We start from the raw sequence: 27,394 nt of genomic DNA, 5'->3' as shown, positions 1-27,394 counted from the left end.
GCACCTCTTCAGAAGTCCTTGGTTGTTATGTTTTTTATATATTCTTTTTTTTTTTTTCCTTTAATATGTCTTTTATTAATATCTTTTTCAATACCAAATTTTCATCTATAAATTAGCTTCACACATTAATAAATCACAATACAAACAGTAGAACAAATTTCCCCTAATCCACCCCACACCCCAAAGGGTAAATACAGGGAGTTAAGAAGGAAAAAAAACAGGAAAAATAAACCCAAATAAAAAAAATAAATTAATTTAAACATAACGTTTTTAATTTCACATTTTCAACCAAAGAGCTTTCTAACATCTGGGGATACCTCATTGCGCCATGTTCTCTGCCTTCATATTTTTACATGTGACTCCCTCAAGATGGATATATCTAGGACCGCTGCCCTCCATTCTTTCCATCACGGGGCCTCATTAGAAATCCAATGTTTCAGTATAATTTTTCTAGCAATATATAAACTAGACCCAAATGATCTCATTTGTGAATTATCCAGAGTTATCCCAAGACTGCATCCAAGTATACATATAATTGGACTGCACCCTATCGCAACATTATAAATTCTATTCAAAACTTCTTAGCTTTGGGCAGTTACATATCAAGTGGATCAAATCTCCCTGCAAGCCCTTACATCTTGGGCAACCATCCGTCTCTCTATATCCCATTTTCATCAATGTAGTCGGTGTATAATGGACTCTATGTATAATAAAAAGTTGAGAAGCCTCTTCTGAAGGAAATATGGACAACAAGGGAACCGCCTCACATATATTTAGTCACTGTACTTTCTCAATTTTCCCCACATCATTCTCCCATTTACCAACTAGGGGTCCCCAGTTCACCTCTGTTTCATTCATCAATTCTCCATATATTTTCTTTATCCCTTTTTTAAAGAACAAATTAAAAACAGCTCTTTAACCCCTTAATGACCAGCCTAATTTAAACCTAAATGACAAGGTATTTTTTAAGTTTTTCGATTGTTGCATTCCAAGAGCTATAACTTTTTTATTTTTGCGTCGACGTAGCTGTATAAGGTCTTGTTTTTTGGGGGACAAGTTGTACTTTTTAATAGCACTATTTTGAGGTACATATTTATTGATTAACTCTTAACTTTTATTTGGGGGGGAATAGAAAAAAACCCAGAAATTTCGCCACGATTTTTCGCGTCCTAAATCTACGCCGTTTAACGTGTGGTATAAATAACACAATAACTTTATTCAGCGGGTTGTTACGATTGCAACGATACCAAATTTGTATAGATTTTGTATGTTTTACTACTTTTACACAGTAAAACTGCTTTTTTTTTTTCAAAATTATTTGTTTTTGTGTCTCCATATTTGAAGAGCCATAACTTTTTTATTGTTCCCCCAATGCAGTTGTATGAGGGCTTTTTTTCTGCGGGAAGACTTGTAGTTTTTATTGGTACCATTTTGGAGTAGATGCGACTTTTTGATCAATTTTTATAAAATTTTTTTTAAGTTAGGATTCACAGAAAACAGCAATTTTTCCATAGTTTTTTTAATTACATTTTTTACGGCGTTCACCATGCGGCTTAAATAATGTAATAGCTTTATAGTCGGGGTTGTTACGGACGTGGCGATACTAAATATGCGTAACTTTTTTAACTTTATTTTAATAGTAAAGCAGTTTGTAAGGGGAAAAAGTGGGTTTTTCATTTTTTTTAATTAACTTTATTTAAAAAAAATGTAACTTTTTTACTAGTCCCACTAGGGGACTTTAATATGCGATCATCCGATCTCTATTATAATACACTGCAATACTTTTGTATTGTAGTGTATTACTGCCTGTCCGTTTAAAACGGACAGGCATCTGCTAGGACATGCCTCCGGCATGACCTAGCAGGCATTCACTTCAGGCAGACCTGGGGGCCTTTATTAGGCCCCCGGCTGCCATCGGAGGCACAGACACTAGGTGATTTTATCGGGTGTCGGCGGGATGAGAGGGAGCTCCCTCCCCCTCTTCAAAACCACTCAGATGCGGCGCACGCTATTGAGCGCCACATCTGAGGGGTTAAACGTGTGAGATCGATATTTATATCGATCTCACACGTTCGAGCAGGGATGCTCCCAGCCCTCAGCTACCTCTGGTAGCTGAGAGCAGGGACATTTAACGGCTCCCTGCTCTGTTTATTTATTCTGATGCAGCGCCGTGAAAAGGCTATTGCATCAGAATAAAGCCCATTAGTGGCCGCCGTGAAAAGGCGTATAGGCGGTCACTAACGGGTTAAGGAATTTCCCACTTTCCAACTATGTTATTTTTTGTGCTTAAGGGGCCGATGCCAACTGTAAATACTGAAGATACCATGTATCTCTAGTTCCAAATTTCTAACATAGAGTCTAAAATGTCTTGATTTTTCCTCCTTCCATCACCTATATATTCCCCTGCCTTCCCAGTTTTCAAAATTCTTTAATTTATAACATTCCTCCAATTTTGGATTCCTCCACAAATACGACAATTCAGTAAAGTCTCCAATACCAATTATTTTCTTTAGTTTACGCCATATCTTCTGAAGCATCACACCAATAGAGCATTTGCCAGAAAAGATTTTTAGGAACCTATTAGCTAAAGCACAAAAAAATAATTTTTTGAGACACATACTATTTGGTAGAGGGGGGACAAATGGTTGCCAAAGAAGGTGGGGAAAAAAAGGGATAATAAAAATATTAATTGTATTAACCCCTTCCCGACATTTGCCGTATGGGTACGCCATTGAAAGCATTGACTTCCCGCAAATTGCCGTACCCATACGCCAAATGTTTGGCACCGGCTGAGAAGCTGAGCCGGTGCCATCATCGTCGAATCTCAGTTGTATCTTACAGCTGAGATCCGACTGTAACGGCGGGGACCGAAATTAGCTTTGATCCTCGCCATTAACCCCTTAAGTGCAGCGCTCAAACGCGAGTGCAGCACTTAAAGAGGCTCTGTCACCACATTATAAGTGTCCTATTTCCTACATAAGGAGATTGGCGCTATAATGTAGGTGACAGTAATGCTTTTTATTTAAAAAAATTATCTATTTTCACAACGTTAGGAGCGATTTTAGTTTATGCTAATGAGTTGCTTAATGCCCAAGTGGGCGTATTTTTACTTTCGACCAAGTGGGCGTTGTACAGAGGAGTGTATGACGCTGACCAATCGGCATCATGCACTCCTCTCCATTCATTTAGACAGCAGATTCGCGTTCTTACTAGAACATGATCTGCAGCCACATACACAGTGATTCTGCTTGATTAACGTTAATCCAGTGTCCTGATAATGAATACACATGATCATCCAGCCTGGACGTCATGTGTATTCAGAATCCTGACACTTCTGAATCTTTTCTGTGAGATTCCAGCAACGGATACGAAATCTCGCGAGATTACGGAGGTAAACGAGATTTCGTATCCGTTGCTGTAAATCTCACAGAAAAGATTCAGAAGTGTCAGGATTCTGAATACACATGACGTCCAGGCTGGATGATCATGTGTATTCATTATCAGGACACTGGATTAACGTTAATCAAGCAGAATCGCTGTGTATGTGGCTGCAGATCATCTTCTAGTAAGAACGCGATTCTGCTGTCTAAATGAATGGAGAGGAGTGCATGATGCCGATTGTTCAGCATCATACACTCCTCTGTACAACGCCCACTTGGTCGAAAGTAAAAATACGCCCACTTGGGCATTAAGAAACTCATTAGCATAAACCAAAATCGCTCCTAACGTTGTGAAAATAGATCGTTTTTTTTAAATAAAAAGCATTACTGTCATCTACATTATAGCGCCCATCTCCTTATGTAGGAAATAGGGCACTTATAATGTGGTGACAGAGTCTCTTTAAGGTGTTTGCAGCTCATCGGAACCCCAGCAATGAAATTGCCGGGGTTCCGGTGGCTGCAATGGCAACCGGAGGCCTAATACTGGCCTCCCGGTCTGCCTAGCACGGAAACCGGTCAAGATCCGCCCGACGGCGGAGCCTGATCGGCTTCCGTAGCCGCCAGCAAGATGGCGCCGGGTCAGGAGCTGATCCGGCGTCATCAGCGGTGGAAGTCAGCTGTATGTTACAGCTGACATCCACCTGTAACGGCAGGAACCGGAGCTAGCTCCGATCCCTGCCATTAACCCCTTCGATGCAGCAATTGAAAGCGATTGCTGCATCGTAGCGGTTACTAGCAGATCGCCAGCCCTGACAGGCAATCGAGACTGGCGACTGCTGCTATGGCAACAGGAGACACAATGGTCTCCTGCTCTGCCATTACGGAAGCTGATTAGGCCCCGCCGGGAGGCGAAGCCTAATCGGCTTGCTGTCAGTGAATAACTGACAGATCTAATACATTGCACTACGTAGGTAGTGCAATATATTCGAAAAAAATAAATCTGACAGCTGGACCTTCAAGTCCCCTAGTGGGACTTAAGAAAAAGTGTAAATAAAGTATAAAAAAGTGTAAAAAAAAAGTGAAAAAAATAAAAGTTTGAAAACAATAAAAGTTGCAAGTAATAAAATAAGAGTAAGTATAGAAGAATGATCGAGGCACTCACCGGACTGGCAACACAATTTCTTTATTTGAAAAGATCTCGGTCAGGATGTGGAAATGCAATTCGATGTGCTACACTTTCGGTGAGCAACTCCGGGGTAACTTGCCTGCAACTATCCATTTAGAAAAGAAGCCATTTGACATACTCCTATTCCGATTGTGCTGGTTCAGCAATGCCAGCCTCTTTTCCTTCTTCCCATTTCATTTAATAAAATAAGAGTAAAAGGGGGATTGTGTTTTATTAAGTCCTTTATTATTGAAAAAAAATAATAAACCATACGTATTTGGTAACGACCTGAGGTATAAAACTATCATATTATTTATTGCACGCGGTGAACCGCATAAAAAAAAAAAACGTAAAAAACTATACCAGTTTCTGTTTTTTGGTCACTTTGACCTATAAATATAGGAATAAAAAATGATCAAAAAGTCGCACGTATTCCAAAAATGATACCTATAAAAACTATAGCTCGTCTCGCAAAAATCAAACCCTCATACAGCTGCGTCGACAAAAAAATGAAAAAGTTATGGTTCTCACAATTTGGCGACAGAAAAATACATTATTTTTACAAAAGTAGTTTTATTTTGCAAAAAGTTGCAAAACATAAAAAAGTGCTATAAAATAGGTATCGTCGGAATCGTACTGACCCGCAGAATAAAGTTAACATGTAATTTATAACGCTTGGTGAACGCTGTATAAAAAAACTAAATAAAACTATGCCAGAATTGTGGTCTTTTGTTTACCTGGCCTCCCAAAAAATAGGATAAAAGGTGATCAAAAAGTCGCATGTACCCCAAAATGCTACCAATAATAACTACAGCTCGTCCCGCAAAAAAAAAAGCCCTCATACAACTACGTCTATGAAAAAATAAAATCAGTTATGGCTCCAATAAGTCAGGAAATAAAAAATATGCAATTGTTTGAAGAGGCGATTTATCAAGGAACTAAAATTAGGGAACCAGGAAAGGGAGGGCCCAAACATATCCGCTGGAAGCGAGGGTGCCCGTATTATACCAGGACAACACTTTCCCAGCAAAATTCCCCAAACTGCAAAGGTGCGGAGTGTGGACCAAAAGGGGGATAAGAAAGGACGCCATATATCAGTGCGACACCGGCCTGTGCAGAAAGGATTGCTTCACAGCGTAACACACATCTATGGATCATTTTATAGTTTTTTTTACCCCATTATTATACCTGACTATGCCCCTGATGTACTCTGCCCAGCTTACATGTACCCCCACATTATAAACGGAAAGGCCAGTAAAACTCCAAACAAAACTACTACCAAGCAAAATCCGCTCTCCAAAAGCCAAATGGCGCTCCCTCCGCTCTGTACCCTACAGCGTGCCCAAACAGCAGTTTCCTTCCACATATATGGCATCGTCATACCCGGGAGAACCCTTTTAACAATTTTTGGGGTGTGTGTCTCCAGTGTCATAAGCTGGGCATGACATATTTGCCACTGAAATGGCATATCTAGGGAAAAAGATACATTTTTAATTTGCATCATCCGCAGCGCATTCATTTATGGAAAAGACCTGTGGGGTGAAATGCTCACTACACCCCTTAATAAATGCCTTGAGGGGTGCAGTTTCCAAATGGGGTCACTACTCAGGGGTTTCTTTTTATTATTTCACATCTGAGCCTCTGCAATTGTGAACCAATACTTTGTAAATTGCCAAATTAGGCCTCAATTGCGCATGGTACTCTCTCACTCCTGAGCCTGGTCAAATATTTTCAGGGCCTACTTCCAATAATTTCTGCAAAAATCCTGTGGGTTCAAAACGCTCACTATACCCCTAGATAATTTCCTCAATGGGTGTAGTTTCCAAAACGGGGTCACTTGTGTGGGGTTTTCATTGTTTTGTCCCCTCAGGGGCTTTTTAAATGTGACATGGCCTCCGCAAACCATTCCTGCTAAATGTGAACTCCAAAAGCCAAATGGTGCTCCATCCCTTCTAAGCCCTGCCGTGTGTCCAAACAGCCGTTTATTACCACACGTGGGGTATTGTTTTACTCGGGAGAAATTGCTTTACAAATTTTGCAGTGCTTTTTCTCCTTCAGTCCTTGTGGAAATGAGAAAAAATTAGCTAAACCTACATTTTCTTTGAAAAAATGTAGATTTTTATTTTCCGGGCCTAATTCCAATAACTTCTGCAAAAAACCTGTGTGGTCAAAACGCTCACTATACCCCTAGATAATTTCCTCAATGGGTGTAGTTTCCAAAATGGGGTCACTTGTGTGGGGTTTCCACTGTTTTGTCCCTACAGGAGCTTTGTAAATGTGACATGGCCTCCGCAAACCATTCCTGCTAAATGTGAACTCCAAAAGCCAAATGGTGCTCCATCCCTTCTAAGCCCTGCCGTGTGTCCAAACAGCCAGCTATGACCACATGTGGGGTATTGTTTTACTCGGGAGAAATTGCTTTACAAATTTGGTGGTGCTTTTTCTCCTTTAGTCCTTGTGGAAATGAGAAAAAAAAATGCTAAACCTACATTTTCTTTGAAAAAATGTAGATATTAATCACGGCCTACTTCCAATAATTTCTGTAAAAAACCTGTGTGGTCAAAATGCTCAATACACCTCTAGATAATTTCCTTGAGGTGTGTAGTTTCCCAAATGGGGTCACTTGTGGGGGATTTCCACTGTTTTGGCACCGCAAGAGCCCTTCAAACCTGACATGGTGCCTAAAATATATTGTAATAAAAATAAGGCCCCAAAATCCACTAGGTGCTCCTTTGCTTCTGAGGCCGGTGCTTCAGTCCAGTAGCACGCTAGGGCCACATGTGGGATATTTCCTAAAACTGCAGAACCTGGGCAATAAATATTGAGTTGCATTTCTCTGGTAAAACTTTCTGTGTTATAAAGAAAATTGGATTAAATATTAATTTCTGCAAAAAAATATGAAATTTGTAAATTTCACCTCTACTTTGCTTTAATTCCTGTGAAAAGTCTAAAGGGTTAAGAAATTTTCTAAATGCTGTTTTGAATACTTTGAGGGGTGAAGTTTTTAAAATGGGGTGACTTTTTGGGGGTTTCTAATATATAAGGACCTCAAAGCCACTTCACAACTGAACTGACCCCTGTAAAAATAGCCTTTTGAAATTTTCTTGAAAATGTCAGAAATTGCTGCTAAAGTTCAAAGCCTTGTAACATCCTAGAAAATAAAAGGATGTTCAAAAAACGATGCCAATGTAATTTATACATATGGGGGATGTTAATTAGCAACAATTTTGTGTGTTATATCTGCCTGTCTTACAAGCAGATACATTTAAGTTGAGAAAAATGCAAATTTTTGAAATTTTTCGCTAAATTTTGGTGTTTTTCACAATTAAATACTGAACATATCGAGCAAATTTTGCCAGTAACATAAAGTCCAATGTGTCACGAGAAAACATTCTCAGAATCGCTTGGATAGGTAAAAGCATTCCGACATTATTACCACATAAAGTGAAACATGTCAGATTTGAAAAATGAGGCTCTGTCAGGAAGGTCAAAAGTGGCTAAAGAGGGAAGGGGTTAATTCAGAAACATGTAAACTTACAGACCCTCAGGCAATTAGAGATCAAATTTTTCATTATTATGAAAGTTTGTACAAATCCCAAACTCCATATTCAGAGGAAAATTGTAGAAAATATTTGGAGTCCTTGAGCAAACCCTCCTCTCCAAAGTCAGTGCTGAAAAGTTGGAGGCACCAATATTATTGCAGTAATTACAGCAGGTACTAAAGGAAACACCAAGCGGGAAGGCACTGGGCATCAACGGACTCCCTTTTGAGGTATATTAAAGATATAAAGAAACACTTTTGCCCATGTTGCTGTTAACAATTAATAATACTATTTCATCTGAAGATCTCCCTGACTCTATGTATGAGGCAGCTATGGTGGTCATTCCAACACCAGGAAAGAAAAGCAAAAAGCACGGCGCCACATAGTGCAGGTCAATTGGGTGAAATACTGATCGTAGTCTATTATGCTCACCCAGGTAGTGCTTGGATAAGGTGATGAGAAAATCTACAAATGCTGCTGCCGGGATCCAAACCGGTAAACCAAATGGTCACCGCTTGTTAGAATATGCAGAGGTAGTGGGAAAAGGGAGGATCCTGTAAGGCGCTGCTGCGTGGCTGTTAGTAGAATTCAACAGTGGTAGACGGAGTAATAAGAAGAAATATATGTTTATTATAAAACAATAATGGCTACGCGTTTCAAAGCTGTACCAGCGTCTTCCTCAGGCCGTGAGGAAGACCTGAGGAAGACGCTGGTACAGCGTTGAAACGCGTAGCCATTATTGTTTTATAGTAAATATATATTTCTTCTTATTACTCCGTCTACCACTGTTGAATTCTACTAACAGCCACGCAGCAGCGCCTTACGGGATCCTCCCTTTTCCCACTACCTCTGCACATTAAAACCAGGAAAGGAAATAGAGGAAATTACTTCTTATAGGCCAATTTCTCTGCTAAACGTGGATATAAAAATATTGGCAAGGGTACTTGCTAATAGTTGCAAAAATTATTGGGGAAGTGGCGCACAGATACCAGGCAGGGTTTTTTTTGCCTAATGGATCCACTACAGATAGATCCCTCTATTAATCTTGTAAATGTTTCTACGAGATTAATAGAGGGTCGGCATCTCAAAATATTATATGGGTCTAGTAAAGCACATTTGAGGGGTATTTTGAATAGGGAAATATGTAGACTTAAAAAACACTTTAATTCAATTGAAAAACAAATTAAGGATAAAGTTCAAGAAAGTTCAAAACTTGTATTTTTTTTCTCCGTTTTATCTATATTTCCTTTTATTTTAGAGACATCATGCCTGATGAAAGTTACTTCTTGTTCAACACTCCCCAGCTGCATGGACATCTCCCCAGTTTTTCATTGCACACATTAATTGCATTTAGTATAGCTTTTCAAGACACTTTATCTTCCTCCATATTTATGCCAGACTCGGCCTGAACCTCTCCCTTATACGGGGAGTTTGTAGCCAAAATATTAACTGTTTCTACAGTTTCTATAACGTCCAAATGGAGTGCACTTATGTAATGACGGGATAGGGAGACGGACAGGTGAGCCCTAATCTACCCGCCACTCAGTCCCTGCCTACTTGCACGGCCCGTCCTAGGCTATGGCGTACAACTGAGCGACGGTCCCTACGCTCAATATGTGCACGACAGACAAACAGACAGGGGTACACAGAAGCTAAGGGAAGTGGGGCAGTTGCCCACGTCAACACCGTGAGCAACAAGAGTAGTGAACGAGCCGAGTCAAACCAGGAGAGTACGTGGTAGCAAAAGCAAAGCAGGAGGATAGTCAGTCAAGCCAGGGTCAATATGAAGCAGAGGTCAATGGTATAGCAGGAACAGCAGAGCCAGGAAACAAGAGAATCACAGGCAAAGGACAAGCAGCAAATGAAGGTATAAGTAGACCAAGGACGGAAGCTAGAACCGTCTGGCCAGGTGGTTATAGGTTCTCCAACTCCTCAGCCTACCAGCCTGAGTGGTAGCAGAACAAGTCACTCGAGCAGACCTAGGAACAGATGCAGGCTGATTAACCACGGGCGTCGACACAGAAGCTGTGTCAGGCAAATCCTTTACAACTTATGTCACTGCTAGCGCCTTCACATTTCCTTGCAAACTTCCCGAGTCTGTCGACTACACTTTCATTTAAGTGAAAAAAGAAAAGAAAAAAGGATCCAGAAACATAACCGTCACTCTTTGGAATATTAAATTATGTGTATTCATTTATTATTTGTATTATAGAAAATACTTTTCAATACATTATGCATATAATAATTAAAAACACCACCTGGCCAGGTGGTGTTTTTAATTATTAAGACTAAGAAAATTATTTAAGACTAAGAAAAAGCAGTACTGATCAGACGCATTCAGAATAATCAACTTTTAAATCCAGTGACTCACTCACAGGTGACATCTTCCCCGATTTGTAGATTTTCTCTTTCCTTTTCTTCTCCATCCAGCCCAGACCGCTATGTCGACTGCAGAGTTTGCTGTCCAGATATTTTTGGTCTATCGCTTCTGCAGCATATTGCCACCCTCTATAGCAGGGGTCAGGAACCTTTTTGGCTAAGAGAGCCGTAAACGCCACATATTTTGAAATATAATTCCGCGAGAGCCGTACAATATGTTTAAAGGGCCATTGACAGATCAATCGCTCCAATGTTCACTTAGTACAGCAAGGAATGCTCCTCCCTGCTGTATAAAGCCACAACTGGACTGAAACAATGGTAATTAGCAGTAAAAAAATTAAATAAATAACTTACATTGTGAGCTTGCGATGCATGACATCAGTCCAGCAGTCTGGCTTCTTCTTTTTCCTGCGCATGACTGGAAGCTGGCATTCTTCCCACCTGATGTTGAGAGAATGCCAGCTTTGAGGCATTCGCAGAAGAAAGAAGCTGGAATGTTGGACATGTCACACAACGCATTGTCAGTTATGTCAATTATCTATTTTATTATTTTACAGCGAATTATTGTTTAGGTCCAGCGGTGGCTTAGTGCAGCAGAGAGGAACACTCCTTTGTGTACTAAGTGACCGCTGGAGCAATTGTATCTGTCAGTGGCCCTTTTAAAAGTGTTGGTCTTACAGAAAATGAACAAAAAAGAGAGGCTCAGACCCATCTGGGAGACCTCCAGAGCTGTAATAAAGCGCTCAGAACAGATTTTTGCCCTGATAGTGGTCCTTTAAATCAGTTTCTTATGCCCACAAGAGATTAATTTAAAGCCCCCAAGAGTGTAATATGGGTGGCAGATGTTTTTTAAGGCCATATTTTTTTATTTTTTTGGGGGGGGGGGGGCTATATTATGGATTATGTGGGATTATTTTCAGGGGTGAAGTGGGAAGGGGGGGTTGGTGGGACACACTGTATTACACAGCCCCTTTATTGATGCAGCTCACTGCTGCTGACCATGAGGCTGTGTAACAATTTCCATGTTATAATGTTCACCTTCAAAGCAGCAGCACAGCCAGGGGTTTCTGGAACGTCCAAGGGAGACACAAGGGAGGAGGCAGATGCCGCTTCACTAGGGGACGCAGGTGCGTGCTTGCAGACGGCGCGGCTATGCAGGGAGTTATGGGAAATGTAGTCCATGCTCCCTGCCGCTCACCACTGCCGCCAATGCTTATCAGGCCATCAAAGAACTACCGTATATGTCGGCGTATAAGACGACTGGGCGTATAAGACGACCCCCAACTTTTACCCTTAAAATATAGAATTTAAGATATACTCACCATTTCGTGCAGGAGCGCTTCACTATGGCCATCGGCGGCAGGACCCAGGACTCTCTGTCTCTTTGAACTCGCGCATGCGCAGATAGGCGAGGTACATGATGGGGTTAATTACTATTAATGTGAGGAACATGGAGGGTAAATTCATCGCACCTCGCGCCTCACATTAATAAGTGAATGAAAGCCGTGTTTATTTCATTTTTTTACAGCGTACACATCATAAATGATGCAAAAACATTGTTGTCCGCGCCATTACTGAATGTGTGTATTTTATGTATTGAGACTTATTTTAATGTTTATTGTAAAAAAGGTGAAGGTGTATATTTTTTTAAAATGTAACCATACTTTGTTTTTACTTTATTTTTAAACTTTAATGTACTGACATATATCAGATATGTGCCAGTACATTAGCCTGTGGACAGATAGCACACAGGCTGTTGTTAGGACATACTTGGGTATATCCTAACAACAAGAAATATGGTAAGACAGCCCTGGGGTCCGTCAATAGACCCTGGGCTGTCTGCCCATATATGGTATGGCCCTCGATCGCGTCACAGGAATTCCCTGTGATGCGATCCAGGGGCATCCCCCCTTCTCACTTTCCCCTGAATGCTGCAGTCAGCTGTGATCGCAGCATTCACGGGAATAACGGCGGAGATGAGAGGTTCTCTGATCTCCGGCGTTATAGAGCGGGGCTGCGGCTGTGTAATACAGCCATTGCCCCGCTCCTGACAGGAAGTGCGCGCGCGGTCAGCATGAGGAGATGCGGCCGGCGCTGCACTAATGAGCGGCAGTTCAGGCACTGAAGACAACATGGGGGTGCTTTGTAGCGCGCCCGCCATGTTCTGTCTTCAATGCCGCAGATCATTAGTGCAGCGCCGGCCGCATCACATGATGCTGACCCCGCGCGCATATGTCAGGACTCAGGAGCGGGGCTGTGGCTGAATTACACAGCCGCAGCCCCGCTCTCATAGTCATGTGTACTATACTGAGCTGTGCGGCTGCAACGTGCATCCCTCCCATAGACAGGTAGGAGCCCTGTCTGCGAGCCAGATACGGCCATCAAAAGAGCCATATCTGGCTCGCGAGCCATAGGTTCCCGACCCCTGCTCTATAGCAACACAAATTCAGACACCAGACCAGACCCATAAATAAATTCAGACCACTAATTTACTTTAGACTCCAGACCAGATCCCAAAATACAACAAACTGCTAAATAAATTCAGACCCCAGACTAGACCACAAGATCAATTCCGATCCCAGACCAGACCCCTAAATTAATTCAGCGGCAGACAAAACCCTTAAATGGTTTCCTAACCCGGACCCCTAAATTAATTCAGACCCTTAGACTAGACTCCTACATTAACTCAGACAATTTTTCCAAGATACTTGTAATCCGACAATTTCTTTGTAAAAATGCACAATATGAACCTAAGAGAAGTGGTGATCTTTATATTTAGAAACTTTTCCTGTCATCAGTTTACACATTTACACTTGGGAGCACTGGAAACATGAAAGCTGTAGCGGCTGGTTTACAGCATTATCGTTGGAAACAAATTTTTCGCTGAATGATGAGGGTTTTTAATGCAAATACTGATTTTCTAGTCTCACTCTGGTATTTAGAAATGCCCATTGTAACAAGAGAACAACTCTGCCACCCATTATTTCCATGCTCATCTTTCAACTTGCTAACAGAGAACATGTTTATGCAGAGCACCGGTTTTGATTGGTTAAACATATCTAAATATGTTGTGTCTAAAAGCAAACAAGAAGATATGAAACTGGGAGAACAAGGTGGATGGTAGGGAGCCGTCAGACAATGCTCTCTAAAATAGCTTTCCTCCAGAAGAAAAACCCTGTCTCTAAGGTGTCACATGCCATACCGTACGTCCACATGTTACCAAAATACCCTTAGTACATGACTTAATAGTCCGAGTCCAAGACTATGGAAACGTCTCAAACCAGCTAAAAAAATAAGTATCATATTTTTCGGACTATAAGACGCAGTTTTTAGCAAGAATAAATCTTGCTAAAAGTCCCTACGTAATAATAATATTTTTGTCCCGCAACAAAATAAGCCCTCACACTGCTCAATCGATAAAAAAAATATAAAAAAAGTTTTGGCTCTCAGAATGTGGTGAAACAGAATAAATGATTTTTTTACCAAATAATTTTTTTCCTATTTTCTGTTGTCTAAAACCTGTGTGCGTCTTATAGACCGAAAAATACGGTATATTTTTCCGATACTGATGAGTGCTGTCTCTCTTTCCAATTGCCTGTTGGTCTATTGAGGGTTGCAGGATTACTCTTATTTGTGAGCACCCTGCTTTACTACTGCAGTTTCCGGCCTATACTTTGGGGATACAACAGTTGATACTATTGTGCTGCTCTTCTTCTACTGTTATGAGTACATGACTGGTTTTAGCAATTTGCTGATACCAACCTGTAGACAGATCTCTTTCGATCTTTTGGACCTCATCATGAATACAGATCCTGCTTATGTATATGAGATTCTAATTCTGTCACGTAATTCTTTAGGACTAATCTCCCCTTTCATGATTCTACTTCTAATATAGGTTTACATATCACTGTAATTCATCATATATGATAGTTGTAATATTCTGTATACTCTTTAATGTTCACGTTTGCAGGAAGATCAATAACCGGAGTTACTGATTGACAGATTGGTTAAGAAATGTCTGTTACTGTATTTATTTAACCAGTGTGATCTCCCAGTGCAGAGAGTTCTACTGAGAGTCACCAACGATCATAGTGCATGAGAAACCCAATAAAAAAAGGTAAGACTGAATAAAAACCTTCTCATATGGTAAAAATATGGCTAAGGGGGCAAAAAGATAGACAAAAAGCTGATGCTGCCCACTGGAGTAATGGGCAATCATAATTGTTACATTAAAAAAAGCATCTTGGATGTTTTCTGCTAATTTTTTTTCGGATTTTAACAACTAGAAGGGAGTCATTATTGTTGTTGTTTTTTTTAGCCAACATCTAACATTGAGTCAATGGCCAAATATTAGTTATATAAATAGTTTTTGCAATGAGGGCGGGCACCACAGCTAAAGCTTTGACTTAGGTTTTATGCTTGACCACATAGCAATGGAACTAGTTAGACAGAATTGTAATTTTGGATATAATATGCTAGGGGTGGCTGACTGCATTCTGAGAGCCACAGTAATGTCTCACTTTTGCTCAGGAGCCTCATTCATGGAAGCAAAGAAACAAATTCCACAGCAGATTTTTGCCCTGGCCACCCCTATAGAACTAAGACTGGCAGTAATCTCCAGATAATACTATGTTCTCTGTGTGTTCTCAGAGTTAGGGGGGCTCTTCTCTTTTTTTAAATTAAATGTGTTCTGACAATTCTAAGTCCTTTTTCAAGCGGACTGCAGTTGCTAATTATAGTTGTTTTATACAGGCAGTGCGGTCATCAGTGATGGTGGTTTGACTCTGCACTCAGAACTGACTACAGAGCAATATCAGCATTACTATATAGAGACTTTCAGTTCACATTGCATTTTTAATCTTCTTTTGTATGCTTAATAGTTATTTACAATAAAGTTATACGTTATAATATCAGTAAGCATTCAATAGGTACCTGGGAAACAAGAGCTAATCATTTTGCCTCGGCAATATTGATGGTTTTTTTTGTGCGTGTATCTCAGCCCACCAGTTACTTGGGTGCAGTGGCAGATTATCATTAGGGCGGTTCGGGCGGCCGCCCGTGGCCCAAGGCGATGGCCATGAGGCGAGGTGAGTTTCTGCCTGACTCCCAACTTAGCAGCTGTGGTCTGTGCTGCGATCTCTCCCTGTGCTGCTTTAGAAGCTCCCCCTCCAGCCCCCCTTCTCTGCTCTACACACCTCTCTTCCTGTTCCTGCTACTGCAGTGACTAGTCGGGACGTGACGGAGGGGGAGGGGAGACTGTCTGCGGCACTGTGTCGGACCATCAAAGCTGCTGAACACTGTTCACAAATATCCTTCATAAAAGGTAAGTTCATGTGTGTTTACAATGTGTACTTAATATGTTTAAAATGTGCATATTCGCATGTCTGTGATGTGTACATGTGTGTGTATGTATGTATGTATGTATGTATATATATATAGTGTGTATATATATATATATATATATATATATATATATAGTGTGTGTATGTATGTATGTATGTATGTATGTATGTATGTGTGTATGTATGTATGTGTGTATGTATGTATATAGTGTATGTATATATATATATATATATATATATATATATATAATGTGTGTGTATGTATGTATGTATACATACATAGTGTGTGTATGTATATATAGTGTATATGTGTATGTATGTATATATATATATATATATATATATATATAGTGTATGCATGTATGTATGTATACATAGTGTGTGTATGTATGTACCTATATGTTGCGTGTATGTATGTATATGTATATATATATATATATATATATATATATATATATTGGCGAAAGTCCCACAGCACTCCTGCTATAGCAGGACGGAAACGTTGCAGCTTGTGCTGGCTTAATAAACCACCATTTTTTTCACTAACACGGAGTGCTGTGGGACTTTCTTCAATATTGATCTATATCCCCTGGATCGGGATTACCTGCTTGCACCTGAGACCATCTTGGAATTGCATTGTGAGTGCTGCTGCTTTTCCATTCTATCTATCTATCTATCTATCTATCTATCTATCTATCTATCTATCTATCTATCTATCTATCTATCTATCTATCTATCTATCTATCTATCTATCTATCTATCTATCTATCTATCTATCTATCGTATATATAGTGTGTACGTATATATAGTGTGTGTATGTGTATATATAGTTTGTATGTATGTATGTATGTATGTGTAGTTTATGTATGTCTGCATATATAGTGTGTGTATGTATGTGTATATATAGTGTGTGTATGTATGTGTATATATAGTGTGTGTGTGTGTATGTATATATATATACAGTGAAGAAAATAAGTATTTGATCCCTTGCTGATTTTGTAAGTTTGCCCACTGTCAAAGACATGAACAGTCTAGAATTTTTAGGCTAGGTTAATTTTACCAGTGAGAGATAGATTATATATATTAAAAAAAAAGAAAATCACATTGTCAAAATTATATATATTTATTTGCATTGTGCACAGAGAAATAAGTATTTGATCCTTTTGGCAAACAAGACTTAATACTTGGTGGCAAAACCCTTGTTGGCAAGCACAGCAGTCAGACTTTTTTTGTAGTTAATGATGAGGTTTGCACACATGCGAGATGGAATTTTGGCCCACTCCTCTTTGCAGATCATCTGTAAATCATTAAGATTTCGAGGCTGTCGCTTGGCAACTCGGATCTTCAGCTCCCTCCATAAGTTTTCGATGGGATTAAGGTCTGGAGACTGGCTAGGCCACTCCATGACCTTAATGTGCTTCTTTTTGAGCCACTCCTTTGTTGCCTTGGCTGTATGTTTTGGGTCATTGTCGTGCTGGAAGACTCAGCCACGAGCCATTTTTAATGTCCTGATGGAGGGAAGGAGGTTGTCACTCAGGATTTGACGGTACATGGCTCCATCCATTCTCCCATTGATGCAGTGAAGTAGTCCTGTGCCCTTAGCAGAGAAACACCCCCAAAACATAATGTTTCCACCTCCATGCTTGACAGTGGGGACGGTGTTCTTTGGGTCATAGGCAGCATTTCTCTTCCTCCAAACACGGCGAGTAGAGTTAATGCCAAAGAGCTCAATTTTAGTCTCATCTGACCACAGCACCTTCTCCCAATCACTCTCAGAATCATCCAGATGTTCATTTGCAAACTTCAGATGGGCCTGTACATGTGCCTTCTTAAGCAGGGGGACCTTGCGGGCACTGCAGGATTTTAATCCATTACGGCGTAATGTGTTACCAATGGTTTTCTTGGTGACTGTGGTCCCAGCTGCCTTGAGATCATTAACAAGTTCCCCCCGTGTAGTTTTCGGCTGAGCTCTCACCTTCCTCAGGATCAAGGATACCCCACGAGGTGAGATTTTGCAGATCGATGTCGATTGACAGTCATTTTGTATGTCTTCCATTTTCTTACTATTGCACCAACAGTTGCCTCCTTCTCACCCAACGTCTTACTTATGGTTTTGTAGCCCATTCCAGCCTTTTGCAGGTCTATGATCTTGTCCCTGACATCCTTAGGAAGCTCTTTGGTCTTGCCCATGTTGTAGAGGTCAGAGTCAGACTGATTAATTGAGTCTGTGGACAGGAGTCTTTTATACAGGTGACCATTTAAAGGAACAGTGTCATCACAATTTTTTTTTTCATATGTTAAAGATGTTAGTGCTTTATTAAAAACGTTTATATTTATTTGTGTGTTTGTGTTTTACTTTTTCTTATTTTTACACTTTTTCTTCCCTATGGGGGCTGCCATTTTTTGTTCCATTTCTGTATGTGTCGATTAACGACACATACAGACATGGAATACGGCAGCCACAGTCCCATAGGGACTGCGAACGGCTCCCGTCCCATCCACTTCTGTGTACGCCGTCTGTGTGGGAACTGCGCATGCGCCGCTCCCACACAGTCCAATTTGAAATTGGCGCCGTCCGGCGCCATTTTCCTGTGGACCGGAAGTCGCGGCCGGACAGTAAGATTACTACTTCCGGTCGCGGCTTCCGGACTTGTGCACTTGGACCAGCGGCAGCAGACGGAGCGGACGGGCCGGAGGGAGCCGCGGCGGCAGGAGCAGGTAAGAGATTTCAATGTATGTTCGTGTTTGTGTACGTTTACTACTGTATGTAAACCTACTACACTGTGTGTTAGCTCAAAAAATGGCGACACACAGTGTAGGAGGTTAGACCGTTCAAACCCCTCGTTTATCCCGGCACTAGTCAGGATAAAGGAGGGGGGGGATGCTGAGAGCTCACTAGAGCGAGGGCTTTTTACCCAATTTTGAAATGCTGCAATTTTGGGAATAGCTCCATCTAGTGACCATCAATGGGAAATATTATAAATTAGAATCTAATTTATAATATTTCCTGACTCGTTAAAAAAATAAAAAAAATTTGAACAATGTTTAAACATCTACACACTAAATGTTTAATTAAAAAAAACAAAACATGTTTTTCTGGCAACACATTCCCTTTAAGACAGCTGTCTTTAATGCAGGCACCAAGTTGATTTGGAGCGTGTAACTGGTCTGGAGGAGGCTGAACTCTTAATGCTTGGTAGGGGATCAAATACTTATTTCTCTGTGCACAATGCAAATAAATATATATAATTTTGACTATGTGATTTTCTTTATTTTTTCTTATATAATCTATCTCTCACTGGTAAAATTAACCTAGCCTAAAAATTCTAGACTTTTCATGACTTTGACAGTGGGCAAACTTACAAAATCAGCAAGGGATCAAATACTTATTTCCTCCACTGTATATATATATATATATATATATATATATATATATATATATATATATATACACTACCGTTCAAAAGTTTAGGGTCAAATGTCCTTATTTTTGAAAGAAAAGCAAAGTTTTTTCAATGAAGGTAACATTAAATTAATCAGAAATACACTCTATACATTGTTAATGTGCTAAATGACTATTCTAGCTGCAAACGTCTGGTTTTTAATGCAATGTCTACATCGGTGTATAGAGGCCCATTTCCAGCAACCATCACTCCAGTGTTCTAATGGTACATTGTGTTTGCTAACTGTGTTAGAAGGCTAATGGATGATTAGAAAACACTTGAAAACCCTTGTGCAATTATGTTAGCACCGCTGTAAACAGTTTTGCTGTTTAGAGGAGCTATAAAACTGACCTTCCTTTGAGCTAGTTGAGAATCTGGAGCATTACATTTGTGGGTTCGATTAAACTCTCAAAATGGCTAGAAAAAGAGAGCTTTCATGTGAAACTCGACAGTCTATTCTTGTTCTTAGAAATGAAGGCTATTCCATGCGAAAAATTGCCAAGAAACTGAAGATTTCCTACAACAGTGTGTACTACTCCCTTCATAGGACAGCACAAACAGGCTCTAACTCTAGTAGAAAGAGAAGTGGGAGGGCCCGCTGCACAACTGAGCAACAAGACAAGTACATTAGCGTCTCTAGTTTGAGAAATAGACGCCTCATAGGTCCTCAACTGGCAGCTTCATTAAATTGTACCCGCAAAACGCCAGTGTCAACGTCTACAGTGAAGAGGCCACTCCAGGATGCTGGCCTTCAGGGCAGAGTGGAAAAGAAAAAGCCATATCTGAGACTGGCTAATAAAAGGAAAAAATTAATATGGGCAAAAGCACACAGACATTGGACAGAGGAAGATTGGAAAAAAGTGTTATGGACAGACGAATCGAAGTTTGAGGTGTTTGGATCACACAGAAGAACATTTGTGAGACGCAGAACAACTGAAAAGATGCTGGAAGAGTGCCTGACGCCATCTGTCAAGCATGATGGAGGTAATGTGATGGTCTGGGGTTGCTTTGGTGCTGCTAAAGTGGGAGATTTGTACAAGGTAAAAGGGATTTTGAATAAGGAAGGATATCACTCCATTTTGGCGCGCCATGCCATACCCTGTGGACAGAGCTTGATTGGAGCCAATTTCATCCTACAACAGGACAATGACCAAAAGCACACCTCCAAATGATGCAAGAACTATTTAGGGAAGAAGCAGGCAGCTGGTATTTCATGGAAAACACAAAATTGACTGGGTGACCCCAAACTTTTTTTTTTTTTTGTAAACAAATTTTATTGGGTTTTATAGCATTACAAAAAACACAGAAAATCGAAGAGAAATCAGATATTATATACCAAAATTGATCCCTGAGAAAAGGAAATGTACAATAATAGCAACATATTGCATAAGATACAACAGAGAATACCATCTTCTGCGATATTTGCAGTATCGCCGATGTACATTAAGGTACTTGTTGTTACGTATAACATTAGACCAAAATAACTTAAACAATCAAACATTCCCCCCCCCCCCCACCATAGCTCAGGGGCTCATCAGTTTTCAATTAATCTTTAATAAAAACCAATATACAACATTTGGGCATCAGATCTAATAATCATATATATCTTCATGATCAAGCTTTGTGCACCCCCCCTCCTTGCGCTAGACCTTCACTGAGGCCCCAAATTACCTAGCATCCCCGCAACCGCTCTTGTCAAATACCAGGACGTGTAATGAAATGGTGCCATCAATTCCACAATCTCGCTTTGTCGATAATGCTTGGAAATAAAAGTCTTCCATTTCTGGAAAAATTTGGAAGCTTTAGCTTCCGGTGTACGCTCTATGTCTAACTTATCCATATGTATACCCTTCTTCATCTTGTACATTAGATCTGTAAGTGTAGGTATAAGGGGCGTAAGCCATTGTGCCAATAAGCATCTTTTAGCGATCAGCAAGAATACATGAAGGGCTTGTGGTGCACTAGGGAGATCAGGAAAGACATGAAACAGCAGAGACAGTGGGTCCAGGGTTAGTGAGATTTCCCAAGTATCCTTTATAAATTGCACTATCTCGGTCCAATACGGAACTAGTTTGGGGCATTTCCATAATCCATGTAGAAGATCGGTTTTGGGAGTGGCACATCTTGGGCAAGCCCCCAATCTATCTGGCGCATTTGGGTGTGGGGGAATATTGAAACCATAGATAGCGCGATGTATAAATTTAAAGTGAGTTTCACGCCATTGCTCATTTACTACCGCTTTCCTCACTTTTAACCACCCTTCCAAGATTTGTTGAGATAACTCTGAGACCGGGAACTCTTTACTCCATGTTTTAAACAGCAGTGCTACCGTAGACCTCCCCTGCTGGTCCCGAAATGTTTTATACAGATGTGATAAGGAGGTTTTAGCTGGAGGAGATTCAATCATAGAATCAATGGGGTTTTCCAACCACACCTGTGTCACACCTCGACTTAATGAGCGTATAAACGAGCGTAGCTGACAGTAAGCTAAATGATGATGCAAAGGGACATTAAATGTATCTACCATTTCCTGAAAGCTCCTTACACGGTTTTCAGAAGGGTGCAGAATGTGCCTGAGTGTTGTGATGCCCAAAGCCCGCCAATGTCTAAAATTAGAGTTTTCTCTCCCCTGCGTAAAGCCCGGGTGTCCCCATAGATTCATATGTGGGGATATACGCTGAGGAAGCCCAAATGAAGACCTAAGTGACTTCCATGCCATTATTGTATCTCTTAATAATATACGGTGTCTCACACTGTCAGGAAGTATACCAAAAGCAGTATGCAGTAACGATGACAGCTGCAGCGGGTACACCACTCCTGCCTCTAGGGAATAATTGGAATAAAAGTTAGATTGCTGCAACCAATCTATCCCATGACGAGCAAGGCATGCTAAATTGTACCTACGGAGGTCCGGGAAATTGAGGCCTCCCTGATCTTTGGGTAACATAAGCTTCCTCAGCGCTATCCTTGGTAGTTTTTGGGACCAAATAAAGGAAGTGAAGGCTGCATTAAATTTCAAAATATCTGTGTGTCTAAGGAGAAGGGGTATAGTCTGCATCGGATACAGCAATCTGGGAAAGCTTATCATCTTAAGTAAATGACATTTTCCCATAAAAGATAATGGCAAGCTGCGCCACCTCGTTAACTCATTAACCAATTTAGACAACAGGGGGGGGGTAGTTGAGAGTATATATAGAATCAGGGGTACGTCCTATATGAATTCCCAGATACTTGATTGAACTTTTGGCTATGGTCACCGGGATGTTTAGAGTGGACCAGTTACTTGAGGTCCGTGTACGAGACAAATCTAAGAGTTCACATTTCTCCACATTCACCTTAAATCCTGAAGAGGCCTCAAAAGCCCTCAGTAGATCAAAAACCCTAGGAAGGTCCCTAAGCGGATCTGATAAAAAGACCAATACATCATCTGCAAAATATGACGCCTTAACTACTGTCGATCCTACTGCTATACCATGAACGTCCCCATCAGCCTCCAATGCCCTAATAAAAGGTTCAAGGGCAATGTTAAAAAGAAGAGGGGAAAGCGGGCAACCTTGTCTAGTGCCCTTAAATAAAGGAATAGGGGATGACAGGAAACCAGGAGTGTATACCCGTGCTGACGGTTCTGTATAAAGTGCTGACAAGTATGTACGGAAAGGGCCCACTATATGCATGGAATCTAGAGTCCTACCCAACCATCCCCAGTCCACCATATCAAAAGCTTTTTCTGCATCCACGGTAAGGATTGCCGGAGATGGATGAGCAGAAGTATTAAGATTTACATCATCTAGAACACTCAGAATTTTCCGTATGTTTGACACTGCTGAACGGCCCTTGACGAAGCCCACCTGGCTAGGGGAAATTAATCTAGGAAGAATGAAGGCTAGCCTATCTGCCATTATTTTAGACATCAACTTAAGGTCTAAATTAATTAACGAGATTGGTCGGTATGATGATGCTAGAGCAGGATCCTTATCCTGTTTCGGCAATACCTTTATATATGCGACATTGGAGGCTGGTGGAATCGGCTGTCCAGACAGGTAACCATTATACAGTTGAAGCAAACATGGAGTCATTTGATCCCTCAGTGCTTTGAAATATTCCCCTGTATACCCATCGGGGCCTGGCGCTTTATTAAGTTTCAGGGAATTGATCGCAGACTTGAGCTCATCCTCCGTAATTGGGGAATCTAACAAGACCTTCTCTTCCTCGGTAAGAACCGGCAAATTTAGGGAATCTAAAGAAAGAGGAGTCACCTCCGGTATACTCTGGCGACTAGCGTATAAAGCGGCATAGAAATCCCTCAAAATGGAGTTGATCTGTTTGGGGTGATTCTGCATCTGCCCCAATTGATCCTTTAACCTAGCGATAACAGAGTGTGACCATGGACCTTTTGAGAGCCTGGCCAGAAGACTGCCTGCCTTGTTGCCAAAACGAAACAATTTCGCCTCTAAGGCCGAGCGCTTCAGTTTCTCACCCTTGTCTAACCATAGCTCGTAGTCACTTTTGGCTTTTTTCCAGGCTTCTCTATTAACTAGAGAAGGCGAACTCTGGAAAAGAGTGTAAGATGTCCTGAGAGTATTACTGTAAGTCTCAATTTTTTGCTTAGTTACTTTCTTGAAATTAGCGACATATGCCATGATGTGACCCCGCATAACTACCTTCGCTGTATCCCAATAAAGCTGGGTGTTATCTGCATGAACTCCATTTGTCAATTCATACTCCTGCCACCATCCTTTAAGTTTGCTTTGGAAGGATTCCTCCGCAGCCAGATTTGACGGAAATCTCCATAAGTAATCCGTACCGTGGGGGAAGCTATCATGCACGTCCAATACTACAGGGGAATGATCCGAGATAAGCATCTGCTCAATTACACATCCTCGCATGCGGTGTAATAAAAGTGGGGATACTAACATATAGTCAATGCGTGACCAGGATTGATGTGGATGTGAATAATGGGAATATTCCCTCCCATCCGGGTTTTGAAGTCTCCAGATATCCGTCAAATCAGTGGCCGCATGGAATTTTTTTAATATCGTTTCAGTTGTGACAGATAAAGTTCTCCCCCCCTGAGCTGTGTTGGTCCTATCTTCGCTCGGGTGCAAAACAACATTTAAGTCACCTCCTAGAATTTTATGTGGATGTCTATCCGCTCCAATTGTAGTGCTTAAATTATGAAAAAAGGATGAGCTACGTGTGTTTGGACCATAGACATTGTACAGACTGATTTGTTCTGTGGAGTCAGTAAGTAATACATTTATCCATCGACCTTCCGAATCTCTAGACACCTGTGACACTGCTGAGGAAAACTTTTGGTGTATAAGAACAATAACTCCCGCTTTCGAATCAACAGCCGGGGATCCGAACACTTGACCCACCCACAACCTTTTCATCCTAAAGAAATCTGCCTCTGCCAAGTGCGTTTCTTGTAAAAGCGCTATATCTGCACGCAAACGCTTCAGATGACGTAATACCATCATGCGTTTATGTGGAGACCTTAGCCCCTTGACGTTCCAAGATATAATTTTCATATAAGAGCTATTAAATATACGGTACAGAAATAGATGTCCCTGAGCATGGATTCCCATTACACAAACTGCCTGTTCAACCGCTTAACTAAAAACCATAAAACAATCCCCGCACTGGAGGTGTGGATTAATACCTTATCCCCCTCCCATTGGTGCAATAAGACTTCACTTATTTCCGACACACAGAAACACACTACCAAAAAAGCAACTAGGTTATGTATCATAGTGCAATTACATTCAGTAGCCTTCCATTCCCCCCTTCCTAAGTAGAATCAACTGGGGTTGCTTAATAAAGAACAACATGAAACAATTAGTATGTCCATACCACATCTTCCATATCAGCAAGACTCAGAAGAAATATTAAACCGTCATCCAGACCCTTCTCTTTTGATCTGGCAGGTAATATAAAAGCTGACTCAAAACAAGCAATCATCGGTGATCATCAGTTCTGTCCGACCGTATTAGCCATCAAAATCTTGTCCGGTATCAGCTGCAGCCAGACGTCCCACCCGCTGAGGCTTCGGAGAAGATGGCGGAATTGTAGTAATGTCCCGACTGTCTTCTACGCTCTGCTTCCGAAATCCCGGAACCGAGCGATGGGGTACATCCTTTGAAGTTGAGGGCTTTAAGCTTGCATTGGCCTCTTCCGGAGATTGGAACGAATCAAATGACCCATCTGAATGAAAAACTTTTAAAACCGCAGGGTACAGTAAAGCGAATTTCATCTGGCGTTTGTATAAATCTGAGCAAACTTGAGAGAATGCTCGCCTTTTCTTCGTAACTTCCGCCGAGAAGTCTCCAAAGATGAGGATACGATGGCCTTTGTAATCTAGTCCATCTTTTCTGTTCTTGAAGGATTTGAGCACAGACATCTTGTCAGAGTAATCCAGGTACTTTACAATTACTTGTCTCGGGCGATCTCTCATTGTATTCACACCGCTACAATTATCTGACTTTGCCGCACGCATATCAGCTCCAATTCTATGTGCTCTTTCCACCCTGCATGGATGGTGAATGCCCAAAGCTGCCGGCAGATCCAGCTCACATAGACGCCTCAGATCTTTAGCTGGCACCGATTCCGGTAAGCCAACGATACGCAGATTATTCCGCCGAGAGCGGTTCTCTAGATCTTCTACCCGCTCCCACAGTTTCTTGTTCTCCAACCTTGTATCCCGTACCAGTTGCTGTACCTCCTCAAGACCAGAATCTACATCCTGAATCACCGTTTCCAGCTTATCAAGACGTTCCTCATGCTGTGTCACCGAGGCATGCAGATGCGATAATGAGGTTTCTATCGTTTTAGACAGAGATTCCTGCAAATCTGGGGTAATTAACTGTGCCACCTGTAACGCCAGTTGCTTGTAATCAATGACACAGGATGTGTCACCCATGCCCCGTACTTGTGAGGAGCTGAGCTCCGAATGTTCAGGCAAGACACTAGGCGGGACAGGCCCGTCCGCCATATTGGGCAGTTGTTCAGCCACGCGGCCTGATTTGCTTTGCGTCTTGGATTTCCCCATTACTGAGACAAATCTGTCCATGCACTCACCGGTCGAACGGGTACTGCGCCCGGAAGATGGCTGGATGATTTGTGCTTCCCCAGAGGACGTAAGTACGATCTGACAGGGAGATATGTGGAACGGAGGCAGGAGCGCTCTCAGGCGTGCATCCCTACATGCCGGGGCCGGAACCGGAAGTCCTCGACCCCAAACTTTTGAACGGTAGTGTATATATATATATATATATATATATATATATATATATATATATATATATATATATATATATATATGTATGTGTGTATACTATATAGAACAATAATAGTATCCTCACAGAATAGCCCATATAAGTATGTCTGATACGGAGAATTATCCATAAAACTGTAACGATAAAATAATCACATAGCAGCCATTACGCATAGTCTATTATGAGATACTTTTAACATATTCGTCATGAACTCTCATGACCATTTCATGATGTATATGTTAAACTAATCTAATAATAACTTTTGGATAATGGGTGCTTCTGTTAGGCATATGGGACATTGGCCTTACAGTAGCATCCATCACCTAAAGATTATTATTGAATCCGTTTAACATATACGGAGTGGTGTAACTAGAGTCCTATAGGCCCCAGGGCAAATTTTGCACATGGGGCCCCATCCCCTGCTTGTTGAATGGATGCACAGTTCACAGTGCCATTGCGCGTCTAAAAGACTACATAGCCATAAGGCAATTTTCTATGTATGATAATATACTGTACCTCTAGATTATACAGTCATAAAGTTACCACATAATACCACTATCCACTTTACAAGGAACAAATATCACCATACTGTTACTGATCAAATACCAAGGCAAATATTACCAATGATACCACTATACAAGAAACAAAAAATACCACCACCTAGTGACTGAATAATACCACCATACTGTTACTGAATAATACCTCCACATCATTACCACCACATAGTGATTGAATAATACCACTATACTGTTACTGAATAATACCTCCACATCATTACCACCACATAGTGACTGAATAATACCACCATACTGTTACTGAATACCCCCACATCATTACCACATATTACCACCACATAGTGACTGAATAAT

At 41.0% G+C, this 27,394-nt stretch overlaps 1 protein-coding gene across 2 annotated transcripts in view; it reads left to right on the top strand.

Annotated features, from left to right (window-relative positions):
* The first annotated feature begins 14,493 nt into the window (after positions 1-14,493).
* Positions 14,494-27,394, top strand: part of ALLC (allantoicase) — a 69,484-nt gene continuing 56,583 nt past the window's right edge. The window contains exon 1 of one of the 2 annotated variants that reach the window (XM_075861135.1): positions 14,494-14,583. The gene's annotated coding sequence lies outside the window, so the exon portion shown is untranslated. Of the gene's footprint in view, positions 14,584-15,693; positions 15,790-27,394 lie in introns of those variants that run through there. The other variant, XM_075861136.1, reaches the window with a different exon arrangement.

This window comes from Rhinoderma darwinii, chromosome 4 (assembly GCF_050947455.1).
Source record: "Rhinoderma darwinii isolate aRhiDar2 chromosome 4, aRhiDar2.hap1, whole genome shotgun sequence".
Classification (NCBI taxonomy): Eukaryota; Metazoa; Chordata; class Amphibia; order Anura; family Rhinodermatidae; genus Rhinoderma; species Rhinoderma darwinii.
Note: the sequence above shows the minus strand (reverse complement) of the source record. Positions and strands in the feature narration are given on the sequence as shown.